Here is a 16,478-nt window from a genome sequence, read left to right on the forward strand (position 1 = left end):
GAAAGATGTTATCAACAAAATAGCTAGGTCAATCTAAAAGACAATATGTCAAGGTACGTCCAAATGTGGACAAAAATCGAAATATGTATGGCAACAAATTTGATTGCGATTGAACTAAATATTTTCTCAACACATTAAATTTTTAATATCTAGTATTATTTTTGCCAATTTACAGCGGTAATATTTCAAGTTAAGCCGAAGAAGTTGGAATTTGTATGTGGTGCCTTAAAAACGTAAAATACATCCTCAAAGCCTTCGCAGCTTATCAATGAAATTATAAAAAATAAAGAATGAAACTTATAGTTGGTAGTATTGCCAATGTTTTTACAAAAAAAATATCCATAATTTGTTTTCTAACTTTTTTAAAAATGAATTCTTTGTAAATGACTTTTTCTGGTATCTGTAATATCAGTACTACAAATTTTTGTTAAGTTTTACTAATTTTGGGATTATTACAGAGAAAAGACTCTAATTTACGATAAAAAAGAATCCAGCTGCCTCCATCTGCCCCCCGGTAAGTTATTCCCCTTATATCAAGCCTGTAAAGTCGTCAAAATTCAGAAATTCGGGAGGTTTGTTTATATGGGAGCTAAACCTAAACGTGGACCCATATTCAACATATTTTACAGGGAGGTATTTTATGTACTGCACACAGAAAAAAATGCCTCTCTAACATATGTCCCAAACATATATTGCAGCAAACATATATTTGTTTGCAAGCAGTCCCAAACATAACAACGCCTTTCATAAAGCAAAAAAATATTGGTTTTTCTGAGGATAAAAAAACAATTTTGGCGAGTTTTTGTTTTTATTGACTAACAACCATCACACACCACCAAACAAAGCAGAGACAAATTTTTCTGCTTTTTATGTTATTAATTCTTTTATTTTGTAATATTGTAGCTTACCGTTTCTTCTAAAGTTTTTCACTGTAGTTGTTATCGTCCTGTAAGCATAGCAGAACAATATGAATCATATGTACATACATGTTGAGTCTATCAGCGCTAGGTTGAGATATTAGATGTTGCCTTTATATTAAAGAAATTACAAATTTGCAGTTCGAAGTATTTGACTCTACGAACCAGAGGTCCGCAAAATGCCACTCGCTTTTAATGCATATTCGCGTTTTCGTGCCTTTTTCATTGCTTGCTATTGACATCACAGTTTATTGCTATTGCTTGTTTTGTCTTTTCTTTCGTGAGAGTGTGCAATTGGCATATTCTATCGAAATGATAGCAGTGACAGTCACCACACTAAAAGAGCTCATTGCCTTTTTGTTTTGATAATGCATTCGCACAAGCACGCTGCAGTAAAATAAGCAGTAAATATTTCTAGTCGGATTTAGATTTTAATATACAATTAAAAATTAATATTGAGACAATAAAAACAAAAATATTAACGATGGTGTTTATCGTATTGTTAAACAAACTAAAAAAAGAAGCAAAATTTGGAAAATATATTCATTTATTCAAACAGAAAATGATACAATAATTGAAAATGTTGTTATTTGTGTACACTGTAAACGCATTTTAAAATATTATGGGAGGCAGACATCAAACTTAGTTCGCCACAAATGCTACGTTCGACAACGACGAAATGCTCTTTTAAACGTCGCTAGCAACGAAGATAAAGAAAAATTCTTGGTGGCATGTTCGCCGTTTTCAGTTGTTGACTTATAAAATGTTTATATTTAAAACATCCATTTTTCAATAATTTTGAAGAAAAATAGTTTTCCTTGTTACAATATATTTATATATTTGATTTGATGTATTGGCTAAATAATGTGACGAAAAATGAAACAAAAACAAAAAAAAAAACATTTTATGATTGCCATCAGAGCGGCCAGCTATTTGTGCTGCTCGCGCAAAAGCAGTACTGCGCATACTGCATTTGCGAATCATGCAAATACAAATGTAAAAGCAAGCACTGCACGCACTAAAGCAGTGAATCTTTTTTAGGTGTGAATCTGATTTTTGTCACAATCATATTTTTATGGGCAAGGCACTGCACTATTCGCTTTTTGGAAAAAGCATAAGAGTGTGCCTTTTATATGCATTTTGCGGATCTCTGATACGAACTTTGTTTTTTCGGCACTAAACGTACTGTAGTTGTTTGGTTTGTCGGTTTGTCAGTTAACTAACAACAAAGCAAAGGGTTGTTGAAAATGACAAGCCAAAGCATTGGTGGAAATGACATGCCAAAGCATTGGTGAAAATTACATGCCAAAGCATTGGTGGAAATGACATGCTTTGGATCCAAAAATGAATAGCATCTTTTGGGATCCACGCTCATATAAACTTCATCGATGAAGATGCTAAAAAGATGATATGCCAGATCACGTTCACCCATGATTGAATGCAGGGTTTCGGAGTCGAGGTATTTTTGGCTCGACTCCGAATCCGACTCCAGACGAGTTTTTTTCACGACTCCGACTCTGGGTCGACTCCGAGAGTGAATTCCTATACCACTAAAAATGAATAAAATGTGCACACATTTTTAACTTTTTCCTATATTTTGGCCTATATAGGCTAATGTGTTAGTTTTTCCTTACATATTCATTAGAACTGGAATTCCTTCGAATACATTTGAACATATCAATATTGTTTCTGCCGAATCTTACTTTGAAAATAGAAAATTTAGCATCTTGGTCAGTAAGCTCGTCTCTAACGAGAAATTAATTAAAAAATTAATAAAAAAAATGACCTTCGCCTAATAGGCAAAATTTTCAAATAAAAATAAAAATCAGCTTGAGCCAGGCTGGGGTTCGAACTCACGTCCTTGAAAAACACATGGAAAAAAGTGTTGTCACGGCGTGTTAGTGTTCAGAACTAAACTCATAACTTTCACAGGCTACGCTAAGCGTTTGTCATGAAAGCCATACAAAGATTTGAACAAAAAATTCAACTTTGTAAAAAAAAACAACTTGCATTTGAAAGAGGAAATAAGTTAGAGGATAGCGAAGCCGCCCCACAGTCGATGTGTCTGAGGAGCCTTCCTAAACCAAAGGCGAAACATGCATGTCACACAGTGGTGATTGTGTGGGTTCGTATCGTCGGCTTTCCTTTTTCAAAAAGCATCTTGGTCAGTAAGCTCGTCTCTAACGAGAAATTAATAAAAAAATTAATAAAAAAAAATGAGCTTCGCCTAATAGGCAAAATTTTCAAATAAAAATAAAAATCAGCTTGAGCCAGGCTGGGGTTCGAACTCACGTCCTTGAAAAACACATGGAAAAAAGTGTTGTCACGGCGTGTTAGTGTTCAGAACTAAACTCATAACTTTCAAAGGCTACGCTAAGCGTTTGTCATGAAAGCCATACAAAGATTTGAACAAAAAATTCAACTTTGTAAAAAAAAAACAACTTGCATTTGAAAGAGGAAATAAGTTAGAGGATAGCGAAGCCGCCCCACAGTCGATGTGTCTGAGGAGCCTTCCTAAACCAAAGGCGAAACATGCATGTCACACAGTGGTGATTGTGTGGGTTCGTATCGTCGGCTTTCCTTTTTCAAAAAGCATCTTGGTCAGTAAGCTCGTCTCTAACGAGAAATTAATTAAAAAATTAATAAAAAAAAATGACCTTCGCCTAATAGGCAAAATTTTCAAATGAAAATTTAGAAAGTTTTTTTTTTGAAAAATTTGCCTTTTTAGGCGAAGATCATTTTTAGTATTAATTTTTAATTAATTTATCGTTGGAAATCGAGCTTAATGATCAATAATGCATCGGAAAAAGGAAAGCCGACGACTCGAAAGTTGTTGTCGGTTTTCCGTTTATGCACGAGTATATTCTGGACGGAATTCTTCCGCGTGTGAAAATCTTTAAGGTTTCAAAATATGTGAAAATGAAGGGGCAATACAAATCATAAGGACTACATGCAATAAAAATTATAAGCAATTCAAACTGGATGTAACCCAACATTTTAGTGCGCTTAGCCTTACAAGGAGACCCCCATTTGTAAAGCTCAATAAAAGCCATTTTTCATGATTTTTTCCGAGAAAACTACGTAAATTTTTGCGTTATTTTTTCTTAATCTGAAAGCAAAAAATATTGCGAAGTTTTGAGACCGTATACGAACCCCTGTTTTCATTAAAGCATTTTGCGGTGCCAACCAACTCTGCCTCGAAAACTGATAAACCAATTGTCATATATTTTGGTGTCCGATTTCGAGAATAACACAGTTTATTTGCTGCATACAAAATAAAATAAATTGTTCCCATCCAACGCTTATACATACTATGGCAATATTGTTCCGATCGACTTAAAAATTTGATCACATATTCTATGCTATGCTATTTATACTAAAATTCAGTGCTCACATTTTGAACTTTGGTGTGGAGTGGATAATTTTATTGAAATATGTTTTCTGGAACTGAAAAATTAGCACACGAAAAAATTAGCATGAAAATATTCTACAAAAATGTTGCTAGGAAAATTTTATGTAGGGTCGGTCCACTAAGACAAGAAATCGATATTGTCATGTTTCCATTGTCCTTTATCACTTTTACCCGATCCTTTCTCATGAAAACTCTATGGTTATGTATTTCATTGAATTTCGTATATGCTATTGATTGTGTAGAAAACTCGGATACACATGAACTATGTCTGTTCCTGGCGAACAGATCCGGTTATTTGACTGTTTACATCTAATGCCCTCATTGAGTACATAAAGAATCCTAGAAGAAAGATTCGCCGTTTGTCAGACTTCTGAGTTATGGAGGGATGAATCTGTCGTTGACAAACAGCGAATTTAATCTGAATTTCATATATAGTTAATAGATTATGCGAAATTTACCGAAATACATAGAGACCACAATGTCTTAATTAGAAGACAAGGATGATTTCTCATAAAAAACAGGATGAGAATACCAATAGACCTTTGTGAGAAGACCAGTAAAACTTCTGACGAAAGAGGTTAAAAGTCCAATCTTAATTTTATTGTCATAGAACTTTACTTTTGTTTGCAAAAATGTAACGAATCAACAAAATAGGGATCAATAGACTTCACTTCAGAGGATAGTAAATATCCTGTGAATTGTCCTTTAAATTAGTATAAAATACCGTTTGCATATATGTTTTCTTATAATTTTCTTTTAAAATAAATAATGATTTAAAAAAATGTTCTTGTTCCAAATTTAATCTTATGTTTCTATAACGTGAAAAAGATTTGCCCGGAGTCGGAGTAGAGTTATTTTTTCCGACTCAGACTCCGACTCCAGCAAAATTGCTCGACTCCGACTCCGAAACCCTGATTGAATGGCATCTTTGGCATCGAACATTTTGCTGGGAATTGTTGCGACAGCGGTAGTTTTTTGTGTGTGTGTGTGTGTGTGGTTTGTTGATAAAGTCTCAATGTTATCGTGAGGTGGGGTTTGTGTTGTGGTTTGTTGATACATTGTCAATGGGATGGTGAGACGATGAGACCGATGAAAATGTTGGGAATAACAGCCCAGCAAACCAATCGTACCGACCTCGTAACGAAATCGAAACAATGCACATGCACCCAGCTCTTTATTTTAAATTAGCATTCCGCAGCTGCAAGAGCCCTGTTGTTACTCTCTTTGACCAAAATCCTCTCCACCCATAAAAAATATGTTCTAACATAAAAAATATGTTGGTACCCAAACATATTAAATTGAGATATGTTACAAAATGTTGCAAACATATATTTGTTTGGACACAAACAAATTATGTTTGGATCCAAACATATATTTGTTTGCAATCAGTCCCAAACAAATATTTGTTTGGATCCAAACCTATTTCTAACACATATTTTTTTGCGTGTGAGAACTCAAAATCAAAAATTACAGCTAAATCGGTTGGGAAATGTGTCAAAAATAGTTTAAAATTCCGAAAATGGGGAGGTATGTATTTATGGAAGCTATACCAAAACGTTTTGCGAGGAGGTATTTTGTTCACTCAGAACTCAAAATGCAAATTACAACTAAATCGGTTGGAAAAATTTGGATAAAATTGTCAAAATACCGAAAATCGGGCGGTACCTTTATATGGGGGCTTTACCTAAATGTGGACCTACATTGAAGTTTTTTCCGGGGACGTATTTTGTTCACTCAGAACTCAAAATGCAAAATTTCAACCAAATCGGTTTTAAAATTTGTATAAATTCTTCAAAATACAAAAAATCGGTTGGTACCTTTATATGGTGGCCATACCTAAATGTGGACCTACACCCGCCAATTTTTTTCTACCTCTTTACCTTGTTATGAACCAATGTTTAAAATTTCGAGGAGTTAAATCGATTAGAACTATTTTTGGCACTTCTTTCCATACAAGTGGGACCACTATGCGATGGTACACTATGGTACCACTTGTAAAGTTTGTAGCCGTTTACTCTATAGAACAACACATTCACAAATTGAACATATTTATATTACTATCAGTGTTTTTCTAACTGTAACGGAATCCCTCTGTCGATTTGTTCTTATGTTTCCGTCATTCGAGTTCCACTTCAAACCCTAAAAGCACGATCACTAACAAATGTTAGCAATCTAAAACCGACATTTGTTTTAAAATGCCTCCGATCAAAATTGGACATTTTGGAAATTTTAATCATGGCTGTAGTTTTAAATTTGAACATATCCCCCACTTGCTATAATAACAGCCCTAGAAAATTAACATATGTTGAAACTGAGGTATGGGGTTTTGTAGCTTGCGAAAAATTGTACTATATCACAAGTTTTCAACGCATTTATGTAAAATCTTTTTTTAGCACGATTTTTTAAAATAATAATTTGAGCGGAAGCTGTGGTCGTATTAATGTAAAAAAATAGGAAAAATGCGTTGAAAACGACTTTTTTACATTAACATCTAATTAGTGGTTTTTCAAGACCATATAGAGCTTAATGCTCCAAGAAGAATTTAAAGAATATACTTCAGAGAAGAAGTTCTTTATGTATGACTGTTCAACATATCCAATGCATCAGTCTCTAAAGAGCAGTACACATTGTCAGTTTTGAATGTCGATATTTCTCAAGTATCGATAACTGTCCAACCATCCAGCAACCACAAAACATTTTGCGGTTGCATGACGAATGATAAAAATGAACGGCCACACTAGCAAGCAACAACAAAACTGTCATTCAGAACTGACAATGTGTACCCAGCTTAAGGGCATTTTGAAGACTGAAACATTGGGGTTTTTGAATTTTGTCTCTTTTTTGAACGCGCAACAGGAAAAACATATATTGTAGTTGTTGCGATTACGCAATTTTGCATGTATAACTCGAGCGCGTAACCTTTATATCAGATGAGGTAGAATTTTTTTGCGTAAATTTTTCGGAAAAAAATAAATTTTTTTTTGGTTCAAATTTCACAACTGTCATGCGAATCCCGTGTGAATTTAGTTGTGTTGCATTCTGAATCTAATAAGCCATGGCGCGTCCAAATCCTTCAATTAGTTCGGCGGATACGACACCCCTCAAAATTCGAAAACTGCAAAAAAAACGGAGATAAAATAGATTTCTTCCAAAAATTGTGTGTGACACAGTTCTTTATGGATCACACTGAAACGGCATAGAATTATGTATTTTTTAAGGGTGTTCATTGAAATCGAATACGCAAAAAATATGTCTGCAATACGTAAAATTTTTTCATAAATTTGATTTTTCGCGAATCCAGTTAGACATTTTGGAAGTATTTTTGCATCATCGCAAAGAGACGAATTCAGTTTACGGTAATGACATTTAACAGCATATTATATAAAGCCGCGATTTTTTTACAAAAACAGATTTGAAAGATGATTTTTTGCTCCATCTTTGTACCAAAAATCTTTGATGCAGCAACAAAACATTTTTTGGATTTTTTAAAAATGGAAAACTCAATTTTACAAATTTTTGCCCATATATATATAACTATATAACTTTTCGATTTTTTTTAATATATTTTTGTAAAACAATTCAAAAAGTATCAGTAGACTTTGCGACAGAGATAAATCGTCAGCCTGTGCGAATTGAATCTTTTATATATTGACAATATCGAATTAAATACCGGCTACGCAATCAAAATCTTCTTCCCGAATAATTATGTATTATAACCCTTTTTGGACGTATGAACGTGCCGATAAATATTTATTTGGATTAAAACTCAACAATTTTGGAAGTGGGGGTGCCACCGGGGTGCAATGGTATGCACACCCGACTTGCACACACAAGGTCGTGGAGTTCGATTCCCCGGCCAGACAACATCAAAACACTTTTCAAGGGTGGCAAAGGGTACAAAAGTGGTGTCTTAGACACGCCGTTCGGACTCGGCGATAAACAGTAGGTCCCATATCATTGAGCTAATATGAATCGGGGTGCACTCACTGATATAAGAGAAGTCTCCCTTGCCCCTTATGGGATGTTTGTGGAACAATTATTATTATAATTTTGGAAGTGGATCTTAATTTTCGATAAATAGCCAGAGGTATTGGACAACTAGGTCGACATTTATCGTACACATAATTTTTGCGAACAATTTTGAATTTTTGTGCGGGAGGTACCTGAAAGAGTGGACCGATATAGCCTATCTTCGGTTTGGACAAAATATTACGACCTTATTAGCAAAATGTATTTAACTTTTGGTGCGAGGTACCGCAGGGTGTGGACCGGTATTGCCCATATTTGAAATTAAACTACGTTTGGACAAAATATTACCTACATATGACCCCATACAAATGGCCGAAAGGGGCACGGGAGATTTCTCTCATATGAATGAGTGTACGTCGATGCATATTAGCTCAATGATATTAGACCTACTTTTTATTGCCGAATCCGAACGGCGTGTCTTACGACACCTCTTATAAAGAAGTATTACATGGTAATCAGGAAATGTCGCCTACATTATCATTGGATAATATGAAGTTTTTGCTCGGGCCTGGCAATCGAACCGCAGACTTTATGAGTGCAAAGTGGGCGTGCTCACCATTGCACTACGGTGCAACCCAACGGATTGATCCGTTTGAGTGTCCGGCCCATGTCTGGCTGGAACACACTATACCCCATTGGCTGTAGGAGTTTTTTATAGCTTTCGGGTCATTCTACAGGAACTTGTACTATCGTAATATTGGACTCAAGTAAAAAATGTTAAAAGAAAAATCAAAACGATTCGAGAGTAGGTCTTAAACTGGCTTTTTCGAAAAGTTAACACAACCGGAGGTACCCGAAGGAGTGGATTAGTCCATATGCGAACCTGATCTATGCCTGGTAGAAATATTACGATTTACCAAGTATCGGTTACTCCCTTCAAGAGTTGTATTGCGTATCATTATAGCGAAAGTTGTTGAACTCTTGTGGGGGAGGTACCCGAGGGAGTGGACAGATGGCTTTGAACCCAATCAGTTTATCCGTTCGTGAGTTATCGTGCGCTCCAGTCAGCCATACAGACAGGCGGACATGGCTAATTCGACTCCAAGTTGTCTGAAACGGATTTTGTCCAAACATATTTGGGGGGTCTAAAGCAATTATTTCTATATGACATATTTTAGCCGTATAAAAGTAACCTTGATAAAGGAAATTGTCGGGATAGACGTTATCATGAAAATACCTAGGTCTATCTGAAAGACAATATGTCAAAGTAGGTCCATATTTTGGAATACCCCTCTTACATAAGGGTACTTACCGAAGCTCTTTGAAGGTTTTAGTCCAATGATGGCCACCAACAACAAATTTCCTATGTCCGCGGGCATACGAAAAACGAACGTAAACTCACGTATAGTGTAAACATCTTCGTGTGGCTTAGTTAGGCTGACGAATTGTTTACAGTTTGCAAATCAGTTGATGAGAATCACTTGTGCTGATGAGATCTCGCTACGCAACTAGTTGAGTACACTCAAATGCGAAATGCATTTTAATAAAGAATATGAAAGCACTTTTTTAATTGAGAATATGGATTTTAATGCGTAATATTACAATTTGCAGTATGTGATCGAATCTGTTCGAATAAGTTATAAGTACAACATAAATCATAGTAAGGATTTGTGACTTCCGTGAGCGTAAATTTACTCTCGCTCACTACCAGTTAGAGCCTACACAAGTTGTGAGCGAGAGTAAATTTACGCTCACGGAAGTCACATTGCCTTACTCTGTTATAAAACGACATTTGCTGTGATAGAAATTCATAGACCATTCATAAACTGACTAACGTTAATATATGCGGATGATTGTACAAACTTATGTTAAAATTCTGAGGAATATGAAAATATCCGTGGCTACATCTATAGTCACACTGTTCATCACCTCGACGGCTGAATTAAGACTTCCCTTGAACATATTGGTCAATGATGTCCTGATTTCGTACACTAACTGGGTGTAACGTTCGATAGGATGTTTAAGTCATCCGCTGAAACCTCAGCTATTTGGGACAAGATCAGAAGTAGGAACAAGAACCTCAAGTGGCTGATAAGCAGCACTTGGGGTGCCGACAATGAAACCTTGTTAACTTCTACGAAAGCGGTATGCAGTAAGCAATGCGGCGCAAGTGTAGTATTCAAATGTTAGCGCTATGCAATGAAAAATTATTCCAACCTACCAGAATGCTGCCCTGAGGCCCTTAAGATATCACAGCAAGATGTTGTCAAAGAAGTACCAGCGTGATACTTAATACCGTGAACTTTCCTGCCACAACTTATATTATTTACTTCCCCCGTCCAGGAACGTCAGGGGAATCTTCATGATCAATGATCCTATCAGATTTGCGTAGCATTTCAAAGGCAATTCAAAGGTATAGTGTGAATGTCGTACTGGGGGACCACCTCTCATACATCACAGCATAAGAACTCATGCTGCAAAATAAACGCCAAATTAAGATCCGGAGGATAAAGCCTACTCAATACGTATTGGGACCGAATTGATAGCACGATACCCATACTGCATGTAGATTGGGAAGGCACCAAACGCTGCATTTATTTTAATGCCCTGTAAAACGCTACTCACCGGTCTCCTGATTATTTATGGACGCTTCTAGTCCATATTGCAAAATATTTGAATCTGAATCTATATCCGTTCAAAAGATACAGAATTCTGATTCTGAACCACTATGCGCCGTGAGCATCCCTGCCACAATCTTCTGGACAGGCTTCCCCCACACAGATACGTGAGGAAGGAATCTTCAAGATATCAACAAAAATAGGTCCGAAGGCTCAAACTAGAACCTCAACGATCAACGATCCTATCAGGCAGGCTTGGGTAGCATTCACATTGATGAAGTTGCAGACAGTTCAAAGTTATAATGTGAATGTCGTACTCGGAGAACCCCCAATTCATCGCAGGAGAAGAACGCTAGCTGCCAAGGACAACACGAGTGACTTAAGTCCATTGATGCTCAGAAAAGTTGGTGTATTAGTAGTGGTAAGATACTCTTTCCATTGCTAAATAATGGTAAATCAAAAATAAAGAGAGAATACGTGTGGTTTGTTTACACTTTTAAGTATGAGGGCGAGCATCGCTGCTTAAGCCCAATTAAGATATGTACCATGCAGCCTACTCAATTCGTATTGGGACCGAATTGACAGCACGATACCAAACACATGCCTTCCATGTATATTGAGACCGCACGACACTCTACATCTATATAGCTACCCAGGTAAAGCCTACTCTCCTCGATCTCGATTCTTTATGGATACATCAGTCCAGGTTGCAGAATTTTTGAATCTAGACAAGAGGAACCAGATAACTGAAAAAGATATACAACAGCAGCAACGTCTGGATATGCTAACGTTTTGTCCATATAGGAATCAAAGGCACTCTGACATTGTCAATATATGTATCTACTGGCCTTTATAATCTGAGTCGGAATCAATTCCTATCAAGAAGTAGAACAAACTTCCTTTAGAAAAGTCAAGAGAAGATTTCTCACATCATAGACCAATTAAGATAGGAAAAAACTGCGTAAGGAATCGCCGCTTTGAAATAAATGAAATCCAACAGCATCTTTAATACGAAGTGTCCGGTTGTCAGAAAAAGAATTTCTTTAAACCACCATATCCTCGGCAATTTTTTCTTTTTCCTCCTATTTGAAAACTTATAACTAAATCGTACTGTTTCATATCATTTTCTATTAAACTTTGATTTAAATTTTCTTAATTCGATTGAGATATTTTTCTTCTATTTCTGTTTTGACGACAAAACCACGACTTACTACCACTCAACATGATTTTTATATAAACAACAAAGGAGAAACGCCAAGAAAGGGTGGGCACTTGAAAACTCAAACTGATGAAACCAAAGTGTTGAGGTTATGTTTCAATGTTCTACGAACTGCAACTGAAAAACTTTTCTAGTTTGAATGCAAAACTAATTGCAAATAACTTTTATGCTAACTTTATTATGATATCTGAATAAACCAATAACATTGAAGCCAACAAAAACGATGTCGATGGCGAAGTCGTCGTCATTGTTGTAGCTGCTGTGGTTGTGTTTGTGGGTGTGTGCTTCAATTATTCCACAAAGTTAAATGAAAGCAAAGTGCGGTGAATTCAAAAGAAAGAACTGGAGCGAAAACCTCACAGAGAAGTTTTGTTGTTCTGATTATTTTCATTGTTTATTTAATGTATAAGTCTTGTTATGCTTATTCTTTTCTTGAGGTTTCTCCGACTTTTTTTACGTATCACCGTATTGCGTGGAAAATAAGTCAATTGTGCAGATTGCATTGATGATAGGAGGATACCCAGAATTTTTGAGGACAAAATTTAAAAAAAATAGAATTATTTTTATTACTCTTTGTAAGATCATAAAAAAACGTTGGTTTCGTTGTCTGTAAGTCGGTAAATACCCAGAAGAAGACTGGGGAACCCTCTGACGTTAACCAACCCGCATTTGTAATGATTTCGTTGTTACTAAATAAATTCACAAGAAATCATGTTAGGATACCATCAATGTACAATCCATTCTATGAGCCAAGCCCAACTCAAATTTCCATTGAAATATTCGGTTTAAAATATGGTCCATGGAAATTTTTCGCTAAAAATTTGCGCAAGATAACTGATGAGTCTCATCACTAGCGCAACCTAGGAAACTGAAAAACTAAAAATAAACACGCAGCGCACGATGTTGCTTCATGCGTTGCGTAAGAGAGACTAATTTTATTCACTACAAAATATTTAGCACTAGACCTTAAATAGAACATAAAAATAATTCGACGCACATTAGAAATGTACGCTGTACCTAGAAACGCTATCTCTATAGTGCATTACCACACAGAAGGCATAAGTGTTGTGGGTAATAAAAATACAGTCAGTATCCCAAAATAAGATCCACAGCCAAAATGGACTATGTCAGAAAAAACAAAACGTTAATTCATTGAAGGAACTGTTTGACATCACGGAGGTAAAAGGTGATGCAAAGAGGAAAATAACCTATGCGACCTGGAAATTGCGAGCATAGCCTGCATCGGTTACTCCAGCCGCAAACCTGTTGGTGTTAATACCATTCACCCATCCAAGCGAAACGGGGCAATGGAAGTGACACACCTTCAGGCTCTGAGACGCCTGATTATTCCGAAAGTAGCACGGACTCATTCGACAGCGGAACAGATAGTACTTGGAAGGTTGACAATGCAGCACCAACGAGCAAAGAGAGCATAACACTTCAGACATTGCGAGACACTGTGTTGTAAGCTGTCGTCCCATAAGGCAGCAACAGTACCGTTTTTCCGTTTGCAACGCATTGAAATATACATCCTTGATCAGGATAAAATTCTGAGTCGATATACCCAAGTCCGTCTGTTGTAATCACTCTAGCGTCCACAATAATTGAGCTAGAGCGCACCCGAGTGTCTTTTTTCGATAGGCAGGTCAAATTCGAAGATGGGCGCTATCGGCCCACGTTATGGTATAGCCCCCATATAACGATACCTCCAGATTTTCGGTATATTGGGGATTTTAGCAACATTTTTTGACCAAACTTCCTGTAATTTAACATTTGTGGTTCCCAGTTGTCTCAAAACTACTCCACTAAATATTGTCACTATAGGTCCAGGTTTTGGTATAGCCCCCATATAACAGTACCTCCTGATTTTCGGTATTTTGAGGATTTTAAATACATTTTTCTGACCAAACTACCTGCAATTTAACATTTGGGATTCCCAGTAGTCGCAAAACATCTCAAATAAAAAACTTTAACATATGTCTATGTTTTGGTATAGCCCCCATATAACGGTACCTCCCGTTTTTCGGTATTATTTGGATTCTAGCTATAATTTTTAAACGAAGTACCTGTAATTTTACGCTTAAGTTCCTGGTAGTCACGAAACATCTCCAAAAAAATCTGTAAATATAGCTGCATGTTTTGGTATATCCCCCACATAACGGCACCCGAGTTTCGGTATTTTGAGGATTTGTGCTACAATTTTAATCGAACTACCTGTAATTTGACAGTAGAGGTTCCTAGTGGTCAGAAAACAACTCCACTAAAAATGTTCCACATAAGTCCACGTTCTGGACCGATTTTCGGCATTTTGAGGATAAAAGCCACAATTTTTAACTAACTGAACTAACTGTAATTTGACAGTTGAGGTTCCTAGTGGTCACAAAATATCTCCGCAAAAAATTGTCAACATAGGTCCATGTTTTGGTATAGCCCCCATATAACGGTACCTCACGATTTTCGGTATTTTGGGGATTTTAGCTAAATTTTTTGACCGAGCTACCAGTAATTTGATATTTAAATATTTGATGTTTGAGTTCCCCAGTGTTCACAAAACATCTCTACCAAAAACTATCAACATAGGTTCAGGCTTAGGTTTAGGCCCATATAAAGGTTGCGACCGATTGAAGACATTTTTATACCCTCATCATTTATGCTAACGAGGGTATATACGCTTTCTTATGGGCAAAATGTGCCTCATCGAAATAATGGTTTTAGACCCCAAGTATGTTTGAACGAAATCCGTTTCTGACAATTTGGATTTGATTTAGCAATGTCCGTCCGTCTGGCTGGCTGGAGCGCACGATAACTCTCGAACGGATCAACCGATTCGGTCCAAAATTTGGCTTTCGTAATATTTTGTCTAAACTTAGTTCAAGTTCGAAGATGGAGGATATTGGTCCACTCCTTCCGGTACCTCCCCCACAAAAGTTCGAAAATGGAGCGCAAGATAACTCTAGAATGGATCTACCGAATCGATCCAAATTTTGGCTATCGTAATATTTTGCCTAAATTTAGTTAAAGTTCGAAGATGGGCCATATCGGTCCACTCCTTCGGGTACCTCCCCCACAGACTTTCAAAAATGTTCAGAAAATCTTGAAGTTAGTAACCGATTTAGTCCATACTTTGCACATCGTGAAATGTCATCCAAACTTAGATGAGGTTCCAATATGGACTCAATCGGTCCACTCCTTATGGTACCTTCCACACAAAATTTGGGATAAGTTTAGTTTAGGACCTGCTCTCGAATCGCTTTGATTTTTGTTTTAGCAACTTGTATTCACTGCCCATAATACGACGATACAAGTTTCATCAGGGGCAAGTCCATACTTCCTGAGAAAATAGACTGAAAGATGCAAAAAACCACTATGACACCGTATATAGAGGTTGGAGCGCAAGATAACTCTCGAACAGGTCTGCAGATTCGGTCCACAATGTGGCCTTCGTAATATTTTGTGCAAACTTAGTTTAAGTTCGAAGATAAGCCATACCGGTCCACTTCTTCAGATACCACCCCCACAAAAGTTCAAAAATCTTCGGAAAAATTGTGCGTACAATAACTCTTGCAGGGAGTGACCGATTTGGTCCATACTTTGCACATCCTAATATATCTACCAGATATAGATCAGGTTCGAATATGGACTATATTTGTCCACTCCTTCGGGTACCTCCCACACAAAATTTCAGATAAGTTCACTCTAAGACGTGGTCTCGAATCACTTTGATTTTTATTGAAGCGATTTGCATTCTCTCCTCCATTGCGATGTTAAAAGTTTTTTCAGGGGCGAGTCCATATTTCTTCGAAAAGCAGACCGAAAGGTGTAAAAACACCATATGTCACCATATGTGGCGATCGGAGAGCACGATAACTCTCGAACTGTTCAACCGCTTTGGTCCAACATTTGGTCTTCCAAACTAAGTTTCATATTAAAAAAATTCATTAAAATGCTAGGACGATATCACTTGAATGGGGCAACCAATTTGGTCCAAACTTTGTGTCTCCTAATATTTTGTCCAAATTTAGTTTAACTTCTAAAATGGCCCATATGCATCATGTCGAGCGTAGTTGAGCCAAAACTACTCTGGTTTGTCGTGCAAACTGAAGCCTATCACCTGCGATAGATGGGGATGTTCTCCGCGGACCGCATTTACACGATAGTTTTTTATGGGATCTAGAAGATCTCTCTTGTAACGTTGGGCCTCTTTTTATAGATTATGAAGATCTCACCTGACATGCCTGGTGTTTAGCACTGCAACGAAAACATGCCATTATTTTGCTGTGCTGCAAGAATCTTTGTCTCCTCATGAAAATGGGCGACTGAAGACATGAGGAGGCACCTTCGTG

At 36.8% G+C, this 16,478-nt stretch overlaps 1 protein-coding gene across 4 annotated transcripts in view; it reads right to left on the minus strand.

Moving 5' to 3' along the window:
- Window positions 1-16,478, minus strand: part of Ace (Acetylcholine esterase) — a 540,867-nt gene that overhangs the window by 244,863 nt on the left and 279,526 nt on the right. The gene's annotated exons all lie outside the window — the stretch shown is intronic.

This window comes from Musca autumnalis, unplaced genomic scaffold (assembly GCF_047663935.1).
Source record: "Musca autumnalis isolate F117 unplaced genomic scaffold, ASM4766393v1 scaffold_1, whole genome shotgun sequence".
Lineage (NCBI taxonomy): Eukaryota > Metazoa > Arthropoda > Insecta > Diptera > Muscidae > Musca > Musca autumnalis.